Genomic DNA, 22,455 nt, shown 5'->3' on the forward strand with positions numbered 1-22,455 from the left:
TCTTGCGAAACATACGAATCGGACTATAAGTAGCTTATAAACTAGTTGTTTCCCCTTAATTTAAATGTTGTGCAAGTCATTAATGAGAAGAACAACTCTTAAAATTACTCATGTTGGATTAACTGGTCTTGCCTTTTCATTACTCTTTATCTTCAAAAACAATTTCAAAAAGACTTCTTGGACCATTAGCAGTATTATACATGTTCAATTATTATCCACCCTTACCACAAGATGGAGCCAAAGATGCGGAAGAAGTCACTGTAATTGGAGAGGCTGATCCAAGGAAAGGGGTTTCAACTCAGACAAAAAGGGAAAGGAATGTGTGTTACTTGTACAGGTTTGTGTGTGCTGTGCCGAAGAACAGTCATTCAGAAATGCAGAGTACAGCAGTTGGGTGTCTATCAGTCTTTGCTAGCGCTCCATACGGTAGCAGTAAAAATATCCTTGTTTTTCAATTTAAAAAAAAAACTGTCTGATGGACAGCCGAATATGTCATCTTGATTTAGAGTTTCAATTCCTTTAGGGTAGGAAAGAAGTTTTACCCATGGATAGTGTAACATATTTACAATCTTTCGCAAGAAAGAAATATTTCCGAAGTTTCTAATTGGTATGTCAGGTATATGCAATGGAGTCAAGAGGGATAGCTGTCAGACACATGAGTGATGAGAGGACTATTGTCTGTCACGTATGTTTTAGGCTGTCAACAAGGCCCAGTGGAGAAGGCATCAGCCTCCAGAGCTGGGGATTGTGGGTTCAATTCCCACCTGGGTCATTGGATTTTAAGGTGTTGACTGTTTGAAGCTCTATTGTTCATGAATCTAAAAGCTCAGTACCTTCCTACTCAGTTGAATTCTGAAACATATATAATTGTAAGCCACATTGTTGATCTTGCGAAACATACGAATCGGACTATAAGTAGCTTATAAACTAGTTGTTTCCCCTTAATTTAAATGTTGTGCAAGTCATTAATGAGAAGAACAACTCTTAAAATTACTCATGTTGGATTAACTGGTCTTGCCTTTTCATTACTCTTTATCTTCAAAAACAATTTCAAAAAGACTTCTTGGACCATTAGCAGTATTATACATGTTTAATTATTATCCACCCTTACCACAAGATGGAGCCAAGGATGCGGAAGAAGACACTGTAATTGGAGAGGCTGATCCAAGGAAAGGGGTGTGAACTCAGACAAAAAGGGAAATGAATGTGTGTTACTTGTACAGGTTTGTGTGTGCTGTGCCGAAGAACAGTCATTCAGAAATGCAGAGTGCAGCAGTTGGGTGTCTATCAGTCTTCGCTAGCGCTCCATACGGTAGCAGTAAAAATATCCTTGTTTTTCAATTTAAAAAAAAAAAAACTGTCTGATGGACAGCCGAATATGTCATCTTGATTTAGAGTTTCAATTCCTTTAGGGTAGGAAAGAAGTTTTACCCATGGATAGTGTAACATGTTTACAATCTTCGCAAGAAAGAAATATTTCCGAAGTTTCTAATTGGTATGTCAGGTATATGCAATGGAGTCAAGAGGGATAGCTGTCAGACACATGAGTGATGAGAGGACTATTGTCTGTCACGTATGTTTTAAGCTGTCAACAAGGCCCAGTGGCCTAATGGAGAAGGCATCAGCCTCCAGAGCTGGGCATAGTGGGTTCAAGTCCTACCTGGGTCATTGGATTTTAAGGTGTTGACTGTTTGAAGCTCTATTGTTCATGAATCTAAAAGCTCAGTACCTTCCTACTCAGTTGAGTTCTGAAACATATATAATTGTAAGCAACATTGTTGATCTTGCGAAACATACGAATCGGACTATAAGTAGCTTATAAACTAGTTGTTTTCCCCTTAATTTAAATGTTGTGCAAGTCATTAATGAGAAGAACAACTCTTAAAATTACTCATGTTGGATTAACTGGTCTTGCCTTTTCATTACTCTTTATCTTCAAAAACAATTTCAAAAAGACTTCTTGGACCATTAGCAGTATTATACATGTTCAATTATTATCCACCCTTACCACAAGATGGAGCCAAGGATGCGGAAGAAGACACTGTAATTGGAGAGGCTGATCCAAGGAAAGGGGTTTCAACTCAGACAAAAAGGGAAAGGAATGTGTGTTACTTGTACAGGTTTGTGTGTGCTGTGCCGAAGAACAGTCATTCAGAAATGCAGAGTACAGCAGTTGGGTGTCTATCAGTCTTTGCTAGCGCTCCATACGGTAGCAGTAAAAATATCCTTGTTTTTCAATTAAAAAAAAAAACTGTCTGATGGACAGCCGAATATGTCATCTTGATTTAGAGTTTCAATTCCTTTAGGGTAGGAAAGAAGTTTTACCCATGGATAGTGTAACATATTTACAATCTTTCGCAAGAAAGAAATATTTCCGAAGTTTCTAATTGGTATGTCAGGTATATGCAATGGAGTCAAGAGGGATAGCTGTCAGACACATGAGTGATGAGAGGACTATTGTCTGTCACATATGTTTTAGGCTGTCAACAAGGCCCATTGGAGAAGGCATCAGCCTCCGGAGCTGGGGATTGTGGGTTCAATTCCCACCTGGGTCATTGGATTTTAAGGTGTTGACTGTTTGAAGCTCTATTGTTCATGAATCTAAAATCTCAGTACCTTCCTACTCAGTTGAATTCTGAAACATATATAATTGTAAGCCACATTGTTGATCTTGCGAAACATACGAATCGGACTATAAGTAGCTTATAAACTAGTTGTTTCCCCTTAATTTAAATGTTGTGCAAGTCATTAATGAGAAGAACAACTCTTAAAATTACTCATGTTGGATTAACTGGTCTTGCCTTTTCATTACTCTTTATCTTCAAAAACAATTTCAAAAAGACTTCTTGGACCATTAGCAGTATTATACATGTTCAATTATTATCCACCCTTACCACAAGATGGAGCCAAAGATGCGGAAGAAGACACTGTAATTGGAGAGGCTGATCCAAGGAAAGGGGTTTCAACTCAGACAAAAAGGGAAAGGAATGTGTGTTACTTGTACAGGTTTGTGTGTGCTGTGCCGAAGAACAGTCATTCAGAAATGCAGAGTACAGCAGTTGGGTGTCTATCAGTCTTTGCTAGCGCTCCATACGGTAGCAGTAAAAATATCCTTGTTTTTCAATTTAAAAAAAAAACTGTCTGATGAACAGCCGAATATGTCATCTTGATTTAGAGTTTCAATTCCTTTAGGGTAGGAAAGAAGTTTTACCCATGGATAGTGTAACATATTTACAATCTTTCGCAAGAAAGAAATATTTCCGAAGTTTCTAATTGGTATGTCAGGTATATGCAATGGAGTCAAGAGGGATAGCTGTCAGACACATGAGTGATGAGAGGACTATTGTCTGTCACGTATGTTTTAGGCTGTCAACAAGGCCCAGTGGAGAAGGCATCAGCCTCCGGAGCTGGGGATTGTGGGTTCAATTCCCACCTGGGTCATTGGATTTTAAGGTGTTGACTGTTTGAAGCTCTATTGTTCATGAATCTAAAAGCTCAGTACCTTCCTACTCAGTTGAATTCTGAAACATATATAATTGTAAGCCACATTGTTGATCTTGCGAAACATACGAATCGGACTATAAGTAGCTTATAAACTAGTTGTTTCCCCTTAATTTAAATGTTGTGCAAGTCATTAATGAGAAGAACAACTCTTAAAATTACTCATGTTGGATTAACTGGTCTTGCCTTTTCATTACTCTTTATCTTCAAAAACAATTTCAAAAAGACTTCTTGGACCATCAGCAGTATTATACATGTTTAATTATTATCCACCCTTACCACAAGATGGAGCCAAGGATGCGGAAGAAGACACTGTAATTGGAGAGGCTGATCCAAGGAAAGGGGTTTGAACTCAGACAAAAAGGGAAATGAATGTGTGTTACTTGTACAGGTTTGTGTGTGCTGTGCCGAAGAACAGTCATTCAGAAATGCAGAGTGCAGCAGTTGGGTGTCTATCAGTCTTCGCTAGCGCTCCATACGGTAGCAGTAAAAATATCCTTGTTTTTCAATTTAAAAAAAAAAAACTGTCTGATGGACAGCCGAATATGTCATCTTGATTTAGAGTTTCAATTCCTTTAGGGTAGGAAAGAAGTTTTACCCATGGATAGTGTAACATGTTTACAATCTTCGCAAGAAAGAAATATTTCCGAAGTTTCTAATTGGTATGTCAGGTATATGCAATGGAGTCAAGAGGGATAGCTGTCAGACACATGAGTGATGAGAGGACTATTGTCTGTCACGTATGTTTTAAGCTGTCAACAAGGCCCAGTGGCCTAATGGAGAAGGCATCAGCCTCCAGAGCTGGGGATTGTGGGTTCAAGTCCCACCTGGGTCATTGGATTTTAAGGTGTTGACTGTTTGAAGCTCTATTGTTCATGAATCTAAAAGCTCAGTACCTTCCTACTCAGTTGAGTTCTGAAACATATATAATTGTAAGCAACATTGTTGATCTTGCGAAACATACGAATCGGACTATAAGTAGCTTATAAACTAGTTGTTTTCCCCTTAATTTAAATGTTGTGCAAGTCATTAATGAGAAGAACAACTCTTAAAATTACTCATGTTGGATTAACTGGTCTTGCCTTTTCATTACTCTTTATCTTCAAAAACAATTTCAAAAAGACTTCTTGGACCATTAGCAGTATTATACATGTTCAATTATTATCCACCCTTACCACAAGATGGAGCCAAGGATGCGGAAGAAGACACTGTAATTGGAGAGGCTGATCCAAGGAAAGGGGTTTGAACTCAGACAAAAAGGGAAAGGAATGTGTGTTACTTGTACAGGTTTGTGTGTGCTGTGCCGAAGAACAGTCATTCAGAAATGCAGAGTACAGCAGTTGGGTGTCTATCAGTCTTTGCTAGCGCTCCATACGGTAGCAGTAAAAATATCCTTGTTTTTCAATTAAAAAAAAAAACTGTCTGATGGACAGCCGAATATGTCATCTTGATTTAGAGTTTCAATTCCTTTAGGGTAGGAAAGAAGTTTTACCCATGGATAGTGTAACATATTTACAATCTTTCGCAAGAAAGAAATATTTCCGAAGTTTCTAATTGGTATGTCAGGTATATGCAATGGAGTCAAGAGGGATAGCTGTCAGACACATGAGTGATGAGAGGACTATTGTCTGTCACATATGTTTTAGGCTGTCAACAAGGCCCAGTGGAGAAGGCATCAGCCTCCGGAGCTGGGGATTGTGGGTTCAATTCCCACCTGGGTCATTGGATTTTAAGGTGTTGACTGTTTGAAGCTCTATTGTTCATGAATCTAAAATCTCAGTACCTTCCTACTCAGTTGAATTCTGAAACATATATAATTGTAAGCCACATTGTTGATCTTGCGAAACATACGAATCGGACTATAAGTAGCTTATAAACTAGTTGTTTCCCCTTAATTTAAATGTTGTGCAAGTCATTAATGAGAAGAACAACTCTTAAAATTACTCATGTTGGATTAACTGGTCTTGCCTTTTCATTACTCTTTATCTTCAAAAACAATTTCAAAAAGACTTCTTGGACCATTAGCAGTATTATACATGTTCAATTATTATCCACCCTTACCACAAGATGGAGCCAAAGATGCGGAAGAAGACACTGTAATTGGAGAGGCTGATCCAAGGAAAGGGGTTTCAACTCAGACAAAAAGGGAAAGGAATGTGTGTTACTTGTACAGGTTTGTGTGTGCTGTGCCGAAGAACAGTCATTCAGAAATGCAGAGTACAGCAGTTGGGTGTCTATCAGTCTTTGCTAGCGCTCCATACGGTAGCAGTAAAAATATTCTTGTTTTTCAATTTAAAAAAAAAACTGTCTGATGGACAGCCGAATATGTCATCTTGATTTAGAGTTTCAATTCCTTTAGGGTAGGAAAGAAGTTTTACCCATGGATAGTGTAACATATTTACAATCTTTCGCAAGAAAGAAATATTTCCGAAGTTTCTAATTGGTATGTCAGGTATATGCAAAGGAGTCAAGAGGGATAGCTGTCAGACACATGAGTGATGAGAGGACTATTGTCTGTCACACATGTTTTAGGCTGTCAACAAGGCCCAGTGGAGAAGGCATCAGCCTCCGGAGCTGGGGATTGTGGGTTCAATTCCCACCTGGGTCATTGGATTTTAAGGTGTTGACTGTTTGAAGCTCTATTGTTCATGAATCTAAAAGCTCAGTACCTTCCTACTCAGTTGAATTCTGAAACATATATAATTGTAAGCCATATTGTTGATCTTGCGAAACATACGAATCGGACTATAAGTAGCTTATAAACTAGTTGTTTCCCCTTAATTTAAATGTTGTGCAAGTCATTAATGAGAAGAACAACTCTTAAAATTACTCATGTTGGATTAACTGGTCTTGCCTTTTCATTACTCTTTATCTTCAAAAACAATTTCAAAAAGACTTCTTGGACCATTAGCAGTATTATACATGTTCAATTATTATCCACCCTTACCACAAGATGGAGCCAAGGATGCGGAAGAAGACACTGTAATTGGAGAGGCTGATCCAAGGAAAGGGGTTTGAACTCAGACAAAAAGGGAAATGAATGTGTGTTACTTGTACAGGTTTGTGTGTGCTGTGCCGAAGAACAGTCATTCAGAAATGCAGAGTGCAGCAGTTGGGTGTCTATCAGTCTTCGCTAGCGCTCCATACGGTAGCAGTAAAAATATCCTTGTTTTTCAATTTAAAAAAAAAAAAACTGTCTGATGGACAGCCGAATATGTCATCTTGATTTAGAGTTTCAATTCCTTTAGGGTAGGAAAGAAGTTTTACCCATGGATAGTGTAACATGTTTACAATCTTCGCAAGAAAGAAATATTTCCGAAGTTTCTAATTGGTATGTCAGGTATATGCAATGGAGTCAAGAGGGATAGCTGTCAGACACATGAGTGATGAGAGGACTATTGTCTGTCACGTATGTTTTAAGCTGTCAACAAGGCCCGGTGGCCTAATGGAGAAGGCATCAGCCTCCAGAGCTGGGGATTGTGGGTTCAAGTCCCACCTGGGTCATTGGATTTTAAGGTGTTGACTGTTTGAAGCTCTATTGTTCATGAATCTAAAAGCTCAGTACCTTCCTACTCAGTTGAGTTCTGAAACATATATAATTGTAAGCAACATTGTTGATCTTGCGAAACATACGAATCGGACTATAAGTAGCTTATAAACTAGTTGTTTTCCCCTTAATTTAAATGTTGTGCAAGTCATTAATGAGAAGAACAACTCTTAAAATTACTCATGTTGGATTAACTGGTCTTGCCTTTTCATTACTCTTTATCTTCAAAAACAATTTCAAAAAGACTTCTTGGACCATTAGCAGTATTATACATGTTTAATTATTATCCACCCTTACCACAAGATGGAGCCAAAGATGCGGAAGAAGACACTGTAATTGGAGAGGCTGATCCAAGGAAAGGGGTTTCAACTCAGACAAAAAGGGAAAGGAATGTGTGTTACTTGTACAGGTTTGTGTGTGCTGTGCCGAAGAACAGTCATTCAGAAATGCAGAGTGCAGCAGTTGGGTGTCTATCAGTCTTTGCTAGCGCTCCATACGGTAGCAGTAAAAATATCCTTGTTTTTCAATTAAAAAAAAAACTGTCTGATGGACAGCCGAATATGTCATCTTGATTTAGAGTTTCAATTCCTTTAGGGTAGGAAAGAAGTTTTACCCATGGATAGTGTAACATATTTACAATCTTTCGCAAGAAAGAAATATTTCCGAAGTTTCTAATTGGTATGTCAGGTATATGCAATGGAGTCAAGAGGGATAGCTGTCAGACACATGAGTGATGAGAGGACTATTGTCTGTCACATATGTTTTAGGCTGTCAACAAGGCCCAGTGGAGAAGGCATCAGCCTCCGGAGCTGGGGATTGTGGGTTCAATTCCCACCTGGGTCATTGGATTTTAAGGTGTTGACTGTTTGAAGCTCTATTGTTCATGAATCTAAAATCTCAGTACCTTCCTACTCAGTTGAATTCTGAAACATATATAATTGTAAGCCACATTGTTGATCTTGCGAAACATACGAATCGGACTATAAGTAGCTTATAAACTAGTTGTTTCCCCTTAATTTAAATGTTGTGCAAGTCATTAATGAGAAGAACAACTCTTAAAATTACTCATGTTGGATTAACTGGTCTTGCCTTTTCATTACTCTTTATCTTCAAAAACAATTTCAAAAAGACTTCTTGGACCATTAGCAGTATTATACATGTTCAATTATTATCCACCCTTACCACAAGATGGAGCCAAAGATGCGGAAGAAGACACTGTAATTGGAGAGGCTGATCCAAGGAAAGGGGTTTCAACTCAGACAAAAAGGGAAAGGAATGTGTGTTACTTGTACAGGTTTGTGTGTGCTGTGCCGAAGAACAGTCATTCAGAAATGCAGAGTACAGCAGTTGGGTGTCTATCAGTCTTTGCTAGCGCTCCATACGGTAGCAGTAAAAATATCCTTGTTTTTCAATTTAAAAAAAAAACTGTCTGATGGACAGCCGAATATGTCATCTTGATTTATAGTTTCAATTCCTTTAGGGTAGGAAAGAAGTTTTACCCATGGATAGTGTAACATGTTTACAATCTTCGCAAGAAAGAAATATTTCCGAAGTTTCTAATTGGTATGTCAGGTATATGCAATGGAGTCAAGAGGGATAGCTGTCAGACACATGAGTGATGAGAGGACTATTATCTGTCATGTATGGTTTAGGTTGTCAACAAGGCCCAGTGGCCTAATGGAGAAGGCATCAGCCTCTGGAGCTGGGGATTGTGGGTTCAAGTCCCACCTGGGTCATTGGATTTTAAGGTGTTGACTGTTTGAAGCTCTTTTGTTCATGAATCTAAAAGCTCAGTACCTTCCTACTCAGTTGAATTCTGAAACATATATAATTGTAAGCCACATTGTTGATCTTGCGAAACATACGAATCGGACTATAAGTAGCTTATAAACTAGTTGTTTTCCCCTTAATTTAAATGTTGTGCAAGTCATTAATGAGAAGAACAACTCTTAAAATTACTCATGTTGGATTAACTGGTCTTGCCTTTTCATTACTCTTTATCTTCAAAAACAATTTCAAAAAGACTTCTTGGACCATTAGCAGTATTATACATGTTTAATTATTATCCACCCTTACCACAAGATGGAGCCAAAGATGCGGAAGAAGACACTGTAATTGGAGAGGCTGATCCAAGGAAAGGGGTTTCAACTCAGACAAAAAGGGAAAGGAATGTGTGTTACTTGTACAGGTTTGTGTGTGCTGTGCCGAAGAACAGTCATTCAGAAATGCAGAGTACAGCAGTTGGGTGTCTATCAGTCTTTGCTAGCGCTCCATACGGTAGCAGTAAAAATATCCTTGTTTTTCAATTTAAAAAAAAACTGTCTGATGGACAGCCGAATATGTCATCTTGATTTAGAGTTTCAATTCCTTTAGGGTAGGAAAGAAGTTTTACCCATGGATAGTGTAACATATTTACAATCTTTCGCAAGAAAGAAATATTTCCGAAGTTTCTAATTGGTATGTCAGGTATATGCAATGGAGTCAAGAGGGATAGCTGTCAGACACATGAGTGATGAGAGGACTATTGTCTGTCACATATGTTTTAGGCTGTCAACAAGGCCCAGTGGAGAAGGCATCAGCCTCCGGAGCTGGGGATTGTGGGTTCAATTCCCACCTGGGTCATTGGATTTTAAGGTGTTGACTGTTTGAAGCTCTATTGTTCATGAATCTAAAATCTCAGTACCTTCCTACTCAGTTGAATTCTGAAACATATATAATTGTAAGCCACATTGTTGATCTTGCGAAACATACGAATCGGACTATAAGTAGCTTATAAACTAGTTGTTTCCCCTTAATTTAAATGTTGTGCAAGTCATTAATGAGAAGAACAACTCTTAAAATTACTCATGTTGGATTAACTGGTCTTGCCTTTTCATTACTCTTTATCTTCAAAAACAATTTCAAAAAGACTTCTTGGACCATTAGCAGTATTATACATGTTCAATTATTATCCACCCTTACCACAAGATGGAGCCAAAGATGCGGAAGAAGACACTGTAATTGGAGAGGCTGATCCAAGGAAAGGGGTTTCAACTCAGACAAAAAGGGAAAGGAATGTGTGTTACTTGTACAGGTTTGTGTGTGCTGTGCCGAAGAACAGTCATTCAGAAATGCAGAGTAAAGCAGTTGGGTGTCTATCAGTCTTTGCTAGCGCTCCATACGGTAGCAGTAAAAATATCCTTGTTTTTCAATTTAAAAAAAAACTGTCTGATGGACAGCCGAATATGTCATCTTGATTTAGAGTTTCAATTCCTTTAGGGTAGGAAAGAAGTTTTACCCATGGATAGTGTAACATATTTACAATCTTTCGCAAGAAAGAAATATTTCCGAAGTTTCTAATTGGTATGTCAGGTATATGCAATGGAGTCAAGAGGGATAGCTGTCAGACACATGAGTGATGAGAGGACTATTGTCTGTCACGCATGTTTTAGGCTGTCAACAAGGCCCAGTGGAGAAGGCATCAGCCTCCGGAGCTGGGGATTGTGGGTTCAATTCCCACCTGGGTCATTGGATTTTAAGGTGTTGACTGTTTGAAGCTCTATTGTTCATGAATCTAAAAGCTCAGTACCTTCCTACTCAGTTGAATTCTGAAACATATATAATTGTAAGCCACATTGTTGATCTTGCGAAACATACGAATCGGACTATAAGTAGCTTATAAACTAGTTGTTTCCCCTTAATTTAAATGTTGTGCAAGTCATTAATGAGAAGAACAACTCTTAAAATTACTCATGTTGGATTAACTGGTCTTGCCTTTTCATTACTCTTTATCTTCAAAAACAATTTCAAAAAGACTTCTTGGACCATTAGCAGTATTATACATGTTTAATTATTATCCACCCTTACCACAAGATGGAGCCAAGGATGCGGAAGAAGACACTGTAATTGGAGAGGCTGATCCAAGGAAAGGGGTTTGAACTCAGACAAAAAGGGAAATGAATGTGTGTTACTTGTACAGGTTTGTGTGTGCTGTGCCGAAGAACAGTCATTCAGAAATGCAGAGTGCAGCAGTTGGGTGTCTATCAGTCTTCGCTAGCGCTCCATACGGTAGCAGTAAAAATATCCTTGTTTTTCAATTTAAAAAAAAAAAACTGTCTGATGGACAGCCGAATATGTCATCTTGATTTAGAGTTTCAATTCCTTTAGGGTAGGAAAGAAGTTTTACCCATGGATAGTGTAACATGTTTACAATCTTCGCAAGAAAGAAATATTTCCGAAGTTTCTAATTGGTATGTCAGGTATATGCAATGGAGTCAAGAGGGATAGCTGTCAGACACATGAGTGATGAGAGGACTATTGTCTGTCACGTATGTTTTAAGCTGTCAACAAGGCCCAGTGGCCTAATGGAGAAGGCATCAGCCTCCAGAGCTGGGGATTGTGGGTTCAAGTCCCACCTGGGTCATTGGATTTTAAGGTGTTGACTGTTTGAAGCTCTTTTGTTCATGAATCTAAAAGCTCAGTACCTTCCTACTCAGTTGAATTCTGAAACATATATAATTGTAAGCCACATTGTTGATCTTGCGAAACATACGAATCGGACTATAAGTAGCTTATAAACTAGTTGTTTTCCCCTTAATTTAAATGTTGTGCAAGTCATTAATGAGAAGAACAACTCTTAAAATTACTCATGTTGGATTAACTGGTCTTGCCTTTTCATTACTCTTTATCTTCAAAAACAATTTCAAAAAGACTTCTTGGACCATTAGCAGTATTATACATGTTTAATTATTATCCACCCTTACCACAAGATGGAGCCAAAGATGCAGAAGAAGACACTGTAATTGGAGAGGCTGATCCAAGGAAAGGGGTTTCAACTCAGACAAAAAGGGAAAGGAATGTGTGTTACTTGTACAGGTTTGTGTGTGCTGTGCCGAAGAACAGTCATTCAGAAATGCAGAGTACAGCAGTTGGGTGTCTATCAGTCTTTGCTAGCGCTCCATACGGTAGCAGTAAAAATATCCTTGTTTTTCAATTTAAAAAAAAAACTGTCTGATGGACAGCCGAATATGTCATCTTGATTTAGAGTTTCAATTCCTTTAGGGTAGGAAAGAAGTTTTACCCATGGATAGTGTAACATATTTACAATCTTTCGCAAGAAAGAAATATTTCCGAAGTTTCTAATTGGTATGTCAGGTATATGCAATGGAGTCAAGAGGGATAGCTGTCAGACACATGAGTGATGAGAGGACTATTGTCTGTCACGTATGTTTTAGGCTGTCAACAAGGCCCAGTGGCGAAGGCATCAGCCTCCGGAGCTGGGGATTGTGGGTTCAATTCCCACCTGGGTCATTGGATTTTAAGGTGTTGACTGTTTGAAGCTCTATTGTTCATGAATCTAAAATCTCAGTACCTTCCTACTCAGTTGAATTCTGAAACATATATAATTGTAAGCCACATTGTTGATCTTGCGAAACATACGAATCGGACTATAAGTAGCTTATAAACTAGTTGTTTCCCCTTAATTTAAATGTTGTGCAAGTCATTAATGAGAAGAACAACTCTTAAAATTACTCATGTTGGATTAACTGGTCTTGCCTTTTCATTACTCTTTATCTTCAAAAACAATTTCAAAAAGACTTCTTGGACCATTAGCAGTATTATACATGTTCAATTATTATCCACCCTTACCACAAGATGGAGCCAAAGATGCGGAAGAAGACACTGTAATTGGAGAGGCTGATCCAAGGAAAAGGGTTCCAACTCAGACAAAACGGGAAAGGAATGTGTGTTACTTGTACAGGTTTGTGTGTGCTGTGCCGAAGAACAGTCATTCAGAAATGCAGAGTGCAGCAGTTGGGTGTCTATCAGTCTTCGCTAGCGCTCCATACGGTAGCAGTAAAAATATCCTTGTTTTTCAATTAAAAAAAAAAAAACTGTCTGATGGACAGCCGAATATGTCATCTTGATTTATAGTTTCAATTCCTTTAGGGTAGGAAAGAAGTTTTACCCATGGATAGTGTAACATGTTTACAACTTCGCAAGAAAGAAATATTTCCGAAGTTTCTAATTGGTATGTCAGGTATATGCAATGGAGTCAAGAGGGATAGCTGTCAGACACATGAGTGATGAGAGGACTATTGTCTGTCACGTATGGTTTAGGTTGTCAACAAGGCCCAGTGGCCTAATGGAGAAGGCATCAGCCTCCGGAGCTGGGGATTGTGGGTTCAAGTCCCACCTGGGTCATTGGATTTTAAGGTGTTGACTGTTTGAAGCTCTTTTGTTCATGAATCTAAAAGCTCAGTACCTTCCTACTCAGTTGAATTCTGAAACATATATAATTGTAAGCCACATTGTTGATCTTGCGAAACATACGAATCGGACTATAAGTAGCTTATAAACTAGTTGTTTTCCCCTTAATTTAAATGTTGTGCAAGTCATTAATGAGAACAACTCTTAAAATTACTCATGTTGGATTAACTGGTCTTGCCTTTTCATTACTCTTTATCTTCAAAAACAATTTCAAAAAGACTTCTTGGACCATTAGCAGTATTATACATGTTTAATTATTATCCACCCTTACCACAAGATGGAGCCAAAGATGCAGAAGAAGACACTGTAATTGGAGAGGCTGATCCAAGGAAAGGGGTTTCAACTCAGACAAAAAGGGAAAGGAATGTGTGTTACTTGTACAGGTTTGTGTGTGCTGTGCCGAAGAACAGTCATTCAGAAATGCAGAGTACAGCAGTTGGGTGTCTATCAGTCTTTGCTAGCGCTCCATACGGTAGCAGTAAAAATATCCTTGTTTTTCAATTTAAAAAAAAAACTGTCTGATGGACAGCCGAATATGTCATCTTGATTTAGAGTTTCAATTCCTTTAGGGTAGGAAAGAAGTTTTACCCATGGATAGTGTAACATATTTACAATCTTTCGCAAGAAAGAAATATTTCCGAAGTTTCTAATTGGTATGTCAGGTATATGCAATGGAGTCAAGAGGGATAGCTGTCAGACACATGAGTGATGAGAGGACTATTGTCTGTCACGTATGTTTTAGGCTGTCAACAAGGCCCAGTGGCGAAGGCATCAGCCTCCGGAGCTGGGGATTGTGGGTTCAATTCCCACCTGGGTCATTGGATTTTAAGGTGTTGACTGTTTGAAGCTCTATTGTTCATGAATCTAAAATCTCAGTACCTTCCTACTCAGTTGAATTCTGAAACATATATAATTGTAAGCCACATTGTTGATCTTGCGAAACATACGAATCGGACTATAAGTAGCTTATAAACTAGTTGTTTCCCCTTAATTTAAATGTTGTGCACGTCATTAATGAGAAGAACAACTCTTAAAATTACTCATGTTGGATTAACTGGTCTTGCCTTTTCATTACTCTTTATCTTCAAAAACAATTTCAAAAAGACTTCTTGGACCATTAGCAGTATTATACATGTTCAATTATTATCCACCCTTACCACAAGATGGAGCCAAAGATGCGGAAGAAGACACTGTAATTGGAGAGGCTGATCCAAGGAAAAGGGTTCCAACTCAGACAAAACGGGAAAGGAATGTGTGTTACTTGTACAGGTTTGTGTGTGCTGTGCCGAAGAACAGTCATTCAGAAATGCAGAGTGCAGCAGTTGGGTGTCTATCAGTCTTCGCTAGCGCTCCATACGGTAGCAGTAAAAATATCCTTGTTTTTCAATTAAAAAAAAAAAAACTGTCTGATGGACAGCCGAATATGTCATCTTGATTTATAGTTTCAATTCCTTTAGGGTAGGAAAGAAGTTTTACCCATGGATAGTGTAACATGTTTACAACTTCGCAAGAAAGAAATATTTCCGAAGTTTCTAATTGGTATGTCAGGTATATGCAATGGAGTCAAGAGGGATAGCTGTCAGACACATGAGTGATGAGAGGACTATTGTCTGTCACGTATGGTTTAGGTTGTCAACAAGGCCCAGTGGCCTAATGGAGAAGGCATCAGCCTCCGGAGCTGGGGATTGTGGGTTCAAGTCCCACCTGGGTCATTGGATTTTAAGGTGTTGACTGTTTGAAGCTCTTTTGTTCATGAATCTAAAAGCTCAGTACCTTCCTACTCAGTTGAATTCTGAAACATATATAATTGTAAGCCACATTGTTGATCTTGCGAAACATACGAATCGGACTATAAGTAGCTTATAAACTAGTTGTTTTCCCCTTAATTTAAATGTTGTGCAAGTCATTAATGAGAACAACTCTTAAAATTACTCATGTTGGATTAACTGGTCTTGCCTTTTCATTACTCTTTATCTTCAAAAACAATTTCAAAAAGACTTCTTGGACCATTAGCAGTATTATACATGTTTAATTATTATCCACCCTTACCACAAGATGGAGCCAAAGATGCAGAAGAAGACACTGTAATTGGAGAGGCTGATCCAAGGAAAAGGGTTTCAACTCAGACAAAAAGGGAAAGGAATGTGTGTTACTTGTACAGGTTTGTGTGTGCTGTGCCGAAGAACAGCCATTCAGAAATGCAGAGTACAGCAGTTGGGTGTCTATCAGTCTTCGCTAGCGCTTCATACGGTAGCAGTAAAAATATCCTTGTTTTTCAATTTAAAAAAAAAACTGTCTGATGGACAGCCGAATATGTCATCTTGATTTAGAGTTTCAATTCCTTTAGGGTAGGAAAGAAGTTTTACCCATGGATAGTGTAACATGTTTACAATCTTTCGCAAGAAAGAAATATTTCCGAAGTTTCTAATTGGTATGTCAGGTATATGCAATGGAGTCAGGAGGGATAGCAGTCAGACACATGAGTGATCAGAGGACTATTATCTGTCACGTATGTTTTAGATTGTCAACAAGGCCCAGTGGCCTAATGGAGAAGGCATCAGCCTCCAGAGCTGGGGATTATGGATTCAAGTCCCACCTGGGTCATTGGATTTTAAAGTGTTGACTGTTTGAAGCTCTATTGTTCATGAATATAAAAGCTCAGTACCTTCCTACTCAGTTGAGTTCTGAAACATATGTAATTGTAAGCCATATTGTTGATCTTGCGAAACATACGAATCAGACTATAAGTAGCTTATAAACTAGTTGTTTTCCCCTTAATTTAAATGTTGTGCAAGTGATTATTGAAAAGAACAAGTCTTTAAATTACTCATGTTGGATTAACTGGTCTTGCCTTTTCATTACTCTTTATCTTCAAAAACAATTTCAAAAAGACTTCTTGGACCATTAGTGGTATTATACATGTTTAATTATTATCCACCCTTACCACAAGATGGAGCCAAAGATGCGGAAGAAGACACTGTAATTGGAGAGGCTGATCCAAGGAAAAGGGTTTCAACTGAGGCAAAAAGGGAAAGGAATGTGTGTTACTTGTACAGGTTTGTGTGTGCTGTGCCGAAGAACAGCCATTCAGAAATGCAGAGTGCAGCAGTTGGGTGTCTATCAGTCTTCGCTAGCGCTCCATACGGTAGCAGTAAAAATATCCTTGTTTTTCAATTTAAAAAAAAAACTGTCTGATGGACAGCCGAATATGTCATCTTGATTTAGAGTTTCAATTCCTTTAGGGTAGGAAAGAAGTTTTACCCATGGATAGTGTCACATGTTTACAATCTTTCGCAAGAAAGAAATATTTCCAAAGTTTCTAATTAGTATGTCAGGTATATGCAATGGAGTCAGGAGGAATAGCAGTCAGACACATGAGTGATCAGACGACTATTGTCTGTCACGTATGTTTTAGATTGTCAACAGGGCCCAGTGGCCTAATGGAGAAGGCATCAGCCTCCAGAGCTGGGGATTGTGGGTTCAAGTCCCACCTGGGTCATTGGATTTTAAGGTCGGGCTACGTCTCCACAGCGCATGCGCAGCACTCCGGAGTTCAGCAGGACGGACGGGCCGCCCACAGCAAGCACTGCTTGTGACGTAGCGCCCGTCCGTTCACCTCGGAAGTGCCTGACGGATGGACCAGAGCAGGAAGCGGTCTTTTTGACCGCTCCTGCTCTGCTTTAAAGGCACAGAAGAAGATGCCGGCTGGAGGGGACATGCCTGGCGATCGGGCCAGCCCAGGCAAGGTGAGTACAATTTTTTTTTTTTGATGTCAGAACCCCTTTAAAGTGTTGACTCTTTGAAGCTCTATTGTTCATGAATCTAAAAGCTCAGTACCTTCCTACTCAGTTGAGGTCTGAAACATATGTAATTGTAAGCCACATTCTTGATCTTGCGAAACATACGAATCGGACTATAAGTAGCTTATAAACTAGTTGTTTTCCCCTTAATTTAAATGTTGTGCAAGTCATTAATGAAAAGAACAAGTCTTTAAATTACTCATGTTGGATTAACTGGTCTTGCCTTTTCATTACTCTTTATCTTCAAAAACAATTTCAAAAAGACTTCTTGGACCATTAGTGGTATTATACATGTTCAATTATTATCCACCCTTACCACAAGATGGAGCCAAAGAAGCGGAAGAAGACACTGTAAGGGCGCCCACCCACTGGCGATTTTTTTTTCTTTGCGTTTTGCGTTTTTCCTGCAGAGCAATTAGAATTGAACGTACTCCTGTCCACTGGCGTTTTGCGTTGCGTTGCGTTTTTTAACATAGGAACTGTCAGTTGCATATGTGTCCTTATTTTTCTCCTAATGTACCCATGAAAGTCAATGGAAATTAATGGAAAAGCCGCGAAAACGCGGCAAAAAACGCCGCGAAACACGCGGGAAAAACGCCGCGAAAACGCGGCGTTTTTCACGCACGAAAATCGCGAACGCCAGTGGGTGGGCGCCCTAATTGGAGAGGCTGATCCAAGGAAAAGGGTTTCAACTCAGACAAAAAGGGAAAGGAATGTGTGTTACTTGTACAGGATTGTGTGTGCTGTGCCGAAGAACAGACGTTCAGAAATGCAGAGTGCAGCAGTTGGGTGTCTATTAGAGATGAGCGAGCACCAAAATGCTCGGGTGCTCGTTACTCGGGACGAAATTTTCGCGATGCTCGAGGGTTCGTTTCAAGTAACGAACCCCATTGAAGTCAATGGGCGACCCGAGCATTTTTGTATTTCGCCGATGCTCGCTAAGGTTTTCATGTGTGAAAATCTGGGCAATTCAAGAAAGTGATGGGAACGACACAGCAACGGATAGGGCAGGCGAGGGGCTACATGTTGGGCTGCATCTCAAGTTCACAGGTCCCACTATTAAGCCACAATACCGGCAAGAGTGCCCCCCCCCCTCCTAACAACTTTTACTTCTGAAAAGCCCTCATTAGCAATGCATACCTTAGCTAGGCACCACACTACCTCCAACAAAGCACAATAACTGCCTGCATGACACTCCGCTGCAACTTCTCCTGGGTTACATGCTGACCAACCACCCCCCCCCCCCACGACCCAGTGTCCACAGCGCACACCAAACTGTCCCTGCCCAGCCTTCAGCTGCCCTCATGCCACGCCACCCTCATGTCTATTTATAAGTGCGTCTGCCACAGGAAAAGCAGGCACACACTGCAGAGGGTTGGCATGGCTAGGCAGCGACCCCCCCATAAAAGGGGCGGGCCGATAGTCCACAATGCTGTACAGAAGCAATGAGAAATCCAATCCTGTGCCACCTCCATCTGGAGCTGCACACGTGGGCATAGCAATGGGGAACCTATGTGCCACACACTATTCATTCTGTCAAGGTGTCTGCATGCCCCAGTCAGACCGCGGTTTTTTATAAATAGTCACAGGCAGGTACAACTCCGCAATGGGAATTCCGTGTGCACCCACGGCATGGGTGGCTCCCTGGAACCCACCGGCGGTATATAAATATATCCCATTGCAGTGCCCATCACAGCTGAGGTAACGTCTGATTAAATGCAGGTGGGCTTCGGCCCACACTGCATGCCCCAGTCAGACTGGGGTTCTTTAGAAGTGGACACATGCAGTTACAACTCCGTGTGGACCCACAGCATGGGTGGGTGCCAGGAAGCCACTGGCGGTACATAAAAATATCCCACTGCATTGCCCAACACAGCTGAGGTAGTAATGTCGTGCTTAATACAGGTTGGCTTCGGCCCACACTGCATGCCCCAGTCTGACTGGGGTTCTTTACAAGTGGACAGATGTAGGTTAAACTCCGTGTGCACCTACAGCATGGGTGGCTCCCTGGAACCCACCGGCAGTACATAAAAATATCCCATTGCATTGCCCAACACAGTTGAGGTAGTAATGTCGTGCTTAATACAGGTGGGCTTCGGCCCACACTGCATGCCCCAGTCTGACTGGGGTTCTTTACAAGTGGACAGATGTAGTAACAACTCCCTGTGGACCCACAGCATGGGTGGGTGCCAGGAAGCCACCGGCGGTACATAAAAATATCCCATTGCATTGCCCAACACAGCTGAGGTAGTAATGTCGTGCTTAATACAGGTGGGCTTCGGCCCACACTGCATGCCCCAGTCTGACTGGGGTTCTTTACAAGTGGACAGATGTAGGTTAAACTCCGTGTACACCTACAGCATGGGTGGCTCCCTGGAACCCACCGGTAGTACATAAAAATATCCCATTGCATTGCCCAACACAGCTGAGGTAGTAATGTCGTGCTTAATGCAGGTGGGCTTCGGCCCACACTGCATGCCCCAGTCAGACTGGTAATATGTACCTTAACAGTAACCTCGTTGGTGGTAATGTGGTGGTGACTGCGGACCTGGTAGCGCGGTTTTATGTAGTTGGTTTTCGGAATGTGGCCAGGATTAAGTGGGCCGTGGCGGGGGGATGGTGGGGGGGCTCTCTTGTTGTGTCGGTAAAGGTGAAATTCTTGGACTGCCACCAGACAGACCAATGCAAAGGTATTTGCCAAGAATGTTTTCATTGTTGGAGGAGGAGGGGGATGTTTTGGAGGCACTATGTGTCCTCTACACGTGTCCTTGGTTATATGCACCTTAACAGTAACAGCGTTGGTGGGAAATGGCCTCGCCGCCATCATGTCTTTGTGAAGCCTCTGTTTCCACACCCCAGTGACATACCATTAGCAGCGGTATAGGCAGAGCCCAGAATTATTAACATTTCAGCGGTAGCATTAGGGACAGGCCCCACTAACATATCACTAGCAGCAGTATAGGGGGAGCGCAGTCTTAGTTCCATTTCAGTAATAGTAGCACTCAAGACAGGCCCCAGTAACATTCCCATTGCAGCAGTTTAGGGAGATAACAGTCTCTTTCACATTTCAGTAGCTGCAGTATAGACAAGGCCCCAGTTACATTTATGTAGCTAAAGTGTAGGCCAACCCCACACACCTTTCTGTACCATGAGTGCAGGCGAAGAACATAGAAATAACTATGATTACACTGTAGGTGAGGGCCCAGAAAAATTGGTATACCAACAGTACTAATGTACCTCAGAAAAAATTGGCCATGCCCAACCAAGATGGCAGGTGAAACCCATTAATCCCTTTGGTTAATGTGGCTTAAGTGGTAACTAGGCCTGGAGGCAGTCCAGTTGAGCGAAAAATTGGTTCAAGTTAAAGTTTCAACGCTTTTAAGAGCATTGAAACGTATAAAAATTGTTTAGAAAAATCATATGAGTGAGCCTTGTGGGCCTAAGAAAAATTGCCCGTTCGGCGTGATTACGTGAGGTCTCAGGAGGAGGAGGAGGAATATTATACACAGATTGATGAAGCAGAAATGTCCCCGTTTTGGATGGTGAGAGAGAACGATGCTTCCATCCGCGGGTGCAGCCTACGTATTGCTTAGGTATCGCTGCTGTCCGCTGGTGGAGAAGAGAAGTATGGGGAAATCCAGGCTTTGTTCATCTTGATGAGTGTAAGCCTGTCGGCACTGTCGGTTGACAGGTGGGTACGCTTATCCGTGATGATTCCCCCAGCCACACTAAACACACTCTCTGACAAGACGCTAGCCGCAGGACAAGCAAGCACCTCCAGGGCATACAGCACGAGTTCAGGTCACGTGTCCAGCTTCAACACCCAGTAGTTGTAGGGGGCAGAGGCGTCACCGAGGACGGTGCTGCAATCGGCTACGTACTCCCTCACCATCCTTTTACAGTGCTCCCGCCAACTCAGCCTTGACTGGGGACCGGTGACACAGTCTTGCTGGGGAGCCATAAAGCTGGCAAAGGCCTTGGAGAATGTTCCCCTGCCTGCGCTGTACATGCTGCCTAATCTCTGCGCCTCCCCTGCTACCTGGCCCTCGGTACTGCGCCTTCTGCCACTAGCGCTGTCGGATGGGAAGTTTACCATCAGTTTGTCCACCAGCGCCCTGTGGTATAGCATCATTCTCGAACCCCTTTCCTCTTCGGGAATGAGAGTGCAAAGGCTCTCCTTATACCGTGGATCGAGCAGTGTGTACACCCAGTAATCCGTAGTGGCCAGAATGCGTGTAACGCGAGGGTCACGAGAAAGGCATCCTAACATGAAGTCAGCCATGTGTGCCAGGGTACCTGTACGCAACACATGGCTGTCCTCACTCGGAAGATCACTTTCAGGATCCTCCTCCTCCTCCTCCCCCTCCTCCTCTGGCCATACATGCTGAAAGTATGACAGGCAAGCAGTATCTGTCCCCTCAGCAGTGGGCCAAGCTGTCTCTTCCCCCTCCTCCTCATGCTCCTCCCCCTTCTCCTCAACGCGCTGAGATATAGACATGAGGTTGCTCTGACTATCCAGCGACACACTGTCTTCCCCCGGCTCTGTTTCCGAGCGCAAAGCGTCTGCCTTTATGCTTTGCAGGGAACTTCTCAAGAGGCATAGCAGAGGAATGGTGACGCTAATGATTGCAGCATCCCCGCTCACCATCTGGGTAGACTCCTCAAATTTTCCAAGGACCTGGCAGATGGCTGCCAACCAGGCCCACTCTTCTGTAAATAATTGAGGAGGCTGACTCCCACTGCGCCGCGCAAGTTGGAGTTGGTATTCCACTATAGCTCTACGCTGCTCATAGAGTCTGGCCAACATGTGGAGCGTAGAGTTCCACTGTGTGGGCACGTCGCACAGCAGTCGGTGCACTGGCAGATTAAACCGATGTTGCAGGGTCCGCAGGGTGGCAGCGTGCATGTGGGATTTGCGGAAATGTGCGCAGAGCTGGCGCACCTTTCCGAGCAGGTATGACAAGTGGGGGTAGCTTTTCAGAAAGCGCTGAACCACCAAATTAAAGACATGGGCCGGGCATGGCACGTGCGTGAGGCTGCCGAGCTGCAGAGCCGCCACCAGGTTACGGCCGTTGTCACACACGACCATGCCCGGTTGGAGGCTCAGCGGCGCAAGCCAGCGGTCGGTCTGCTCTGTCAGACCCTGCAGCAGTTCGTGGACCGTGTGCCTCTTCTCTCCTAAGCTGAGTAGTTTCAGCACGGCCTGCTGACGCTTGCCCACCGCTGTGCTGCCACGCCGCGTGACACCGACTGCTAGCGACGTGCTGCTGCTGCTGACACATCTTGATTGCGAGACAGAGGTTGCGTAGGAGGAGGAGGAGCGTGGTTTAGTGGAGGAAGCATACACCGCCGCAGATA

At 41.8% G+C, this 22,455-nt stretch overlaps 3 non-coding genes across 3 annotated transcripts; all 3 read left to right on the forward strand.

Moving 5' to 3' along the window:
• Window positions 1-8,711: 8,711 nt before the first annotated feature.
• On the forward strand, window positions 8,712-8,784 carry TRNAQ-CUG (transfer RNA glutamine (anticodon CUG)). The gene has a single exon. It is a non-coding gene; the product is annotated as a tRNA-Gln (tRNA).
• A 4,374-nt stretch (window positions 8,785-13,158) lies between these two features.
• Window positions 13,159-13,231, forward strand: TRNAR-CCG (transfer RNA arginine (anticodon CCG)). The gene has a single exon. It is a non-coding gene; the product is annotated as a tRNA-Arg (tRNA).
• A 1,705-nt stretch (window positions 13,232-14,936) lies between these two features.
• On the forward strand, window positions 14,937-15,009 carry TRNAR-CCG (transfer RNA arginine (anticodon CCG)). The gene has a single exon. It is a non-coding gene; the product is annotated as a tRNA-Arg (tRNA).
• Window positions 15,010-22,455: the final 7,446 nt, after the last annotated feature.

The sequence above is a fragment of the Eleutherodactylus coqui genome, chromosome 6 (assembly GCF_035609145.1).
Source record: "Eleutherodactylus coqui strain aEleCoq1 chromosome 6, aEleCoq1.hap1, whole genome shotgun sequence".
In the NCBI taxonomy this organism is placed as follows: Eukaryota; Metazoa; Chordata; class Amphibia; order Anura; family Eleutherodactylidae; genus Eleutherodactylus; species Eleutherodactylus coqui.